Raw genomic sequence first — 7149 nt, forward strand, 5'->3', positions numbered from 1 at the left:
CACAATCATGAAGGTGATCCTTTTTATTTTGCTGACTAAATGACAGAGGATAGTACTAGGATAGGAAACAATCATGAACACAAACACACTATTACAGAAGGACATAGAGGGAATAGAATCTGAAGAACAGGACTGGGAATGAGGAGAAGAGAGCAGAATATCAGCATACTTCTGCCACACAGCAACAAGATAAGGTGGCTGTGTCTCTGGCCTTCATCTCAGGTTATTTATTTAATCCTTAAAGCTGATAAAAAGTGGCAATCTCACTGATGGGAACAAGCTTGCCCTCAGCCACTCCTTGTTCCCACTCCTGCATTGCTCTTTCCATATGGCTGGAATTTACCTCCTGAATGTCTTTCAGCTGCATCAGTTTCCTCTCTAGCTCACCAGGGAATCATGGAAAATCAAGTCAAGGCAAGGACAAATACAGCAAAGACTTCATTTTGCAACAATCCTGACTTGAGGATTTTATCAGACTGTAATCCTGTTTTGTCTAATTCCCCTTAGCTTACAGATCTTTTCTTTCCAGGCAGTTTCCCACAGTCTATGTCACCTGACATTTCCATTTCCATGTATTGCCAATAACCAGGGTACCTTAGACTAAAAGTACTGTTGAGGAAGAAGGTACCTCCATAGCTGCAGGCCAAGAAAGGGGGTTTGGGGGCTTCAGGCACTTTATGCTTTATCCAGGGATAGAGAGAGCATGAAAAACCCTGAAGGCAGCAGAGGCAGCAGTTTCTGAAAAAAAGCCTCAACAGAATTGCAGAATTGGACATTTCTGACCCATAAAGTCACTCATTTCTGCTGTTTTCAGAGAAATAGGACTTGGCATGCATTTTCCCTGTAAGTAAACCCTATGGCTAGGACTTGACTGGAAACAAGGGCCGGTTTCAAAAGTCAAGGGGTCATTAATAAAACAGCTTGACTTCCCAGACAAAAATTTCAGAAAATCTAACTAAACTTTCTGACACTCAGTGAAGTAATTTTCCTCACTTGTGAACAGCTGCTTAATAAACCAAATTTTTTGCTGAATAGAGAAATACCCATAAAGATAATATACAGTGTCCATTCCCTAGAGGCTAACTATAAGTAATATATAATCCTCTTTTCTCTGATGAGGCAGCAGACATGCCAGCTGGCTGCTTTCACCCTCAACCAGTGACTTCCCTCTTTCCTAGCAATGCTTCCAGTTTGGGAGTGCCAGGCTGGTTTTGCTCATCAGCTCTTCCAGCTGTGCCCTCAAGGAATTCTGTGTCACTCACCTGTGGCTGGAGCTCAGAATCACAAAATCAAAGACTGGGTAAGGTAGGAAAGGCCCACAGTGGGTCATCTGATTCATCCTCCCTGTTCAAGCAGTATCCTAGAGGACATAACACAGGATTGTATCCAGATGGATCTGGATATTTCCAGTAAGACAGACTCCACAACCTCTCTGGGTAATCTGTTCCAGTGCATGGTCACAGCAAGTGAAGAAGTTCCTCTTCATATTCAGGTGGAATTTCCTGTGCATCTATTTCTGCCCATTGCCTCGTGTCCTCGTCCGTGGCACCACTGAGAAGAGCCTGGCTCCATTCTGTTGGCACCTTCCCTTCAGATAAGAAATTGATGAGGCTCCTTTCAAACATCACTTCTCAGGCTGAACAAACCCAGCTCTCTCAGCCTGGCTTCACAAGGGAGAGACTCCAGCAGAACTGCAGAGGTGCTCATCTTCGTAGCCCTTCACCCTACCTGCTCCGGAACTCCGTGTCTCCCTTGTACCAAAGAACCCAGAACTGGACATGGCACTCCAGGTGTGGCCTTACCAGGGCTGAGTAGAGGGGCAGGGTCACCTGACCTGCTGGCAAAGCTCTTCCTAATGCACCCCAGGATACCACTGTCCGTCTTAGCCACAAAGGCACTGCAGCCTCATGGACATCCAGGTCCTCCAGGACCTTTTATGCAGAGCTGCTTTCCATCAGGTTGACCCCCAGCCTGTGCTGGTGCAGGGGGTTATTTTTCCCCAGGTGCAGGACCCTGCATTTTCCTTGGTTGAACTTCGGACCAGTAGGCTCACATGACTCAGGTCTTTCTAATGGAAATGGTGCCAGTGCCATAGCTGGGAAGCGTAATGCCCAGCCAGCTGGGGTCTCAGTTACCAAATCTAGAGGCAACCCCACCCATAGCAGGGTCATAGTCAGGAAGGGACACATGCCAATACCAACAACAGAGGCAAGAAAGACATTGGCAGAGAAATTTGATAGCATCCTCAAAGGCTTCGTCTGAACCTGTAGGAAGACCCTGATTTGTGCTCAAGAGGGAACACACACCAAGGGAAGGACTCATGGAAAAGAGCTCATAGGCCGTGCTCTGCTTTAGAGTTCTGCAGCTCGGAGAAGCACAAGAGCCAGCCCTTGGTTGAGGGGGAGGCATACCCTAATGGAGTGGTGGCACCACGATCTCTAACGACAGCATGTACGAATTGCACATTGGACTTTGTCTTCCCAGTACTTTTCCTCAGTGGAGCAAGAGCTCACAGAAACTTCACTAATAAAATAACTACAAAAATGTAAGAGAAAATAAGAAAGGGCAGGCTCTGTCTCTGTTAATAGGAAAACATGATGGACAACCTTCAATCATACCCTTGGAGAGGAGAGTCTCATGTGTCTGGAGGCTGCACAGAGAGAAATACAAATGGATGCAAATTCCACATATATGGAGACAGACCACAGTCCCTGTCCTCTGCTACAGAATGAGCAGCTGAAGGAGAAACTTCTCAAGACATGAAATGTGTCTGTACACTAGAAATAGCATCACAAAGTTTCACATAGGGAAAAGCAGTATATAAGTTAAATTCAGCTTGCAATAATAAAACTGTCTTTATAGTGAACTGGCCATCAGAAGTTTAAACCTGAACAGTTTAAACCTAAACCTGAACCTATATATAATATCATGAATCTGTGAAAGTGGCTATTAAAAAAAAAACTTGCCAATTTGCAGTTCTTTCATGAAATGACAGTTTCAGCTACATAATATGACTGGGTTTAGATATTTCAGAAAATAATTGTCATCTTATTACACCCCTGGACCACATCCTTTGCTTGGTCATCACCTAATGGTTTTCAGCACTTCATAAAACGTCACCTTTTATCACTACTGTTCTGGAGAAGGTCAGATCAAATATCAATCCAAGGAACAAAAAATTTAAAACACCTGTACATTTTACAAAGTTGTCCTCAGAAGAGTCTTTATTTTAGAAAATGTAATATATAGTGTGCTCTGTAATATACCATGGGGTTTTAAATAGTCTGGGAAATAAAATGAAAAGAGCTCTTTCTGTTATCTTTTAAACCAACAAGTTCAAAAAGCTAGAGGTTGGATATTTTGCATAATGCATGCCTACTATTTTCTGTCATTTTGCAAAATAACTGGAAGTCATTCTGAGAAATTATTGAAAATTTTATTCATTTTGCAAAAGGTGTAGCTTCATAATATGGCTGTAATGTATGTCAGAAATTGGTACATAAATAAATAATAAATAATAAATAAATAAATAAATAGAGGGAGTTGAATGAGACTTCTCTCTAATTGCTGAATAACCATTCCTGAAGTTGCCCCAGGATTTTCAACTTAAATTTAGAGAACAACTGTACAAAAAAGAATAAGAAATGTTCCATGTACGTAATCACTGAGTATTGTCCAACTATTGCTGGAATAAAGACAAAAAATACAGAATCCCAAGTCAAAGTTGAGCCATGAATACTATCTGCTTAGAAAGTAAGTATGGAGAACACTCTCTGGTTTTTTAAGTCTAAATGTATATGTCAGTGCTTTCCACATTTACATACACAGAATTATTTCTAATAAACTGCTTACTATGTGCCTCATTTCAGATATGAAATTCTAATGTGGACACACTGAGAAGTTGATTGAGGGCAGGCAAACAAAAGAGGAGTCTCATTCATGTGAGCATTGAGGATATGTACAATATAATCATAAAGGCACATATGGCCATGGTGGCCACGACTGTGCTATGAAACATTTGTTCATCTAAATATGTAAACACCACCAGAGATGTTGTTGAGCACTTCAAATCCTTCTGGGTAGTGTTCTAAGAAAAGAGAAGGCACTACCTGGAATGGTTTCCTGACTGGTCTGCTCTGAACAAGGAGAACTTAGCATGGGGTAAATTGACTGTCAATATGCAGTCCATTTGTCTGGGCAGCTTGAAGTGATAATGATGGAAGAGAAGTTCATCACCAAATTTTGTGTTTTCCATTCGCTTATGACAAAAAGACAGCAGCTGAAGTGGTTCTACAGCTTCTTGACATCTCTCCCACTTTTGATGATTCTTTTCTATTGCAGGATCATGATGGAACAAAATTCATTACTCAGGTACTGCAAGAACTAAAGTATTTGTGGTCTCAGCTCAGCTTTGAGCATGGAAAACCAGGATACTGTAGAAGGAAAGAACTAGCAGACCATCCAAACAGCACAGTAAGGAGATGCTTAACGAGTATCAGGCAGATGATAATTCATAGGACCAGTCAGTGGGAATATGCTTTGTGAAGTTTGCTAAGAATTCAGCTCATCACTTGGGGAAAAAATTCAAGCTTACAATTTGAGCTTATATTGCTTTTAATGAATTTACATGGGCAACCTTATGTATCAAGGTTTTTTTCAAAAATTAACCTAAAACCTGAGAAATTTATTTCACTGATTTGCCAGTCTGCATGTGTGCAGGAAAGGAAGGGATGAGGAAAGGAAGCTATTGGGACTTTTTGTGGAAACTGGAACAAGCTCAGCCTACCAACAATGCTTACTGTCCCATGCCAATATAAAATCATGATATTGTTTATGTCACCCTGCCATAATGAAGGAGTTAGAATTTGATATACTTGGGGTTTGTATTGACTTTATTGTAAAAGTCTTTTATAGCAGGAATTTAATTTCATTAGGGAGCAGAGTTAATTAGTGGAGCTGTTTCTCATTACTAATGTAACCCATATATATGCAGAGTCTCATTAGCTCTGCTGTTATCTCCTCTGTATGCTCTGTTATATAAATAAAGAGGCAATTTACTGTATCACTGCTCTGATATTCAAGAATATGCTCCTTTCAGGGTTGAATGGATGCTGCACACTTTTGTGCACTTTACTTTGTCTCAACAATAATCAGCCTGGAAACTCAGTCGCAAATAACAAAATGAAAAATAACCACACTTGAAAATGGAGTTCTCACTCTGTCTGCCACTGAGAGGAGGCTGTAAATCTGAGCTGATACCTGTTCCACTGAGCAGTATTAATGTTCAGTCGACTAAGCATCTTGAAAGGCTGAGCCTTTTCTGGTTCTTTTGAATGAAAACAAAAGAATTTTGCTTTGTAATGCAGCAGTGTGGTATGGACAATAAACAAGGATGGCAAATACCACCAAACTTAACACCCCAATGAATGTGAAGCACAGGAAGCTGCAAAATTAGAAGAAAAAATAAAACACATGACAAGGCAGTTAATTCACAGAGAAATAAGAAAATCCAGGCTGTGACAAAACAGAATCTGCAAAAAGATCTCAGCTGTTTCTTGATTAAATACCCCAAACTGGTCACTCGTGAGCATATTTAAGTACACAGGGGACAAAAAAAGAGTGGTAGCAGACACATATGAAGAAATACAGTGTGTGAAATGTATCACCATAACAACACCTTTTACAAAAATGTGTAGGAGTGTGAAACCACTGCAGTACTCATGAAGTAAAAATGACAAAAGTAATAATTATGTTGGACCAAGGTGGTTTCACGTAGTTTAATGTCAAGGGGTATTTTTGCTAGAACAGAAAATTCCTGAGATGATACAATAATAGCAAGGACAAAATCTTGTTCTGGAGGTCAGGATGTGCGTAGGAGCAAATGATAACTTAAATTTGTGTTACAAAATGTTCCACGTTAGTAATTGCTGCCAGTTAGTAACTACATTTAGTAACCAAATTTAGTAACTTGAACCTTCACAAACTTGTGAACACTAAGTAAAGGTGAAGATGGAAGATTCACCGCTGTAGTGTTGAGATGAGCTTAGATCACAGCCAAAAATGGATAGTAAGCAATTTCTCAAGATCATCCAGTCCGATCCTCTGCTCAAAGCATGGCTAAACTCAAAAGTTAGATGAGGCTGCACAGAACTGAGTCCAGTTGTATTTCAAAAATCTAAGGATGGAGGATCCAAACACCTTCTCTGGTGTTGGAGCTGTGGGCCTCCTGACTCACAGCTACACCACTCAAATGAATACCACAGAATCTCATATTCCATAGAATATGCTGAGTTGGAAGGGACCCTCAAGGATCACTGAGTCCACCTCCTGTCCCTATACTGGACACCAAAGAATCACACCTGTGAGGTGCCTGAGAGTGTTGTACAAATGCTTCTTGAACTCTGTCAGGATGGTGCTGTGACCACTTCCCTGGGGATTGTGTTCCAGTGCCCAACCACCACCCTCTGGATGAAGAACTTTTTCTAATATATAACTCAAACTTCCTCTACCACAGCTCCAGGACAAGAATACCCTGGAAAGGAAATGGAAAGGACCCACAGGGTACAAAGTTCAACTCCTGTTCCTGCACAGGACAACCCCAAGGATCACACCATGTGCCTGAGAACATTGTCCAAATGTTTCCTGAGCTCTAGCAAGATCAGGTATGACTATTTCCTGGGAAGTCAGTTCCAGTGCTCAACCACTCTGTGAGTGAAGAACCTTTTCCTAATGTCCAACTTGAACTTCCTCTGACAGCTTGAAGCAATTCCCTTGAGCCCTGTCGCTGGTCACCGGAGAGAAGAGACTGGTGCTGCCCTTCTGCTTCCCCTAAGTGTTCCTAATCCAAACTTTATTTGTTGTACCCAAAGCTCTTATTAAAAAAGAAAAAAGTGCTCTGATAGACAACACACATGGGGTTCCATATTCTTACCTTCTTCTTTTGAAAGCATATTTTACCAACAACCACACAGCTTGCTGCCCCAAGGCACAATTAACTAAATTACAGCAGGGGGAGGCTGACCACCATTCCCCCAGCCTGCTGAGGTCCCTATGAACAGCAACCCCAGCTGTCAGCACATTGCTGCTTCCTCCCACTCCACGCTACCCACAAAGCTCTCTCCTGTTACACAGCTCGTGGTGGGACACCGG

Source organism: Pyrgilauda ruficollis, unplaced genomic scaffold (genome assembly GCF_017590135.1).
Source record: "Pyrgilauda ruficollis isolate IOZ18807 unplaced genomic scaffold, ASM1759013v1 scaffold2, whole genome shotgun sequence".
Classification (NCBI taxonomy): Eukaryota; Metazoa; Chordata; class Aves; order Passeriformes; family Passeridae; genus Pyrgilauda; species Pyrgilauda ruficollis.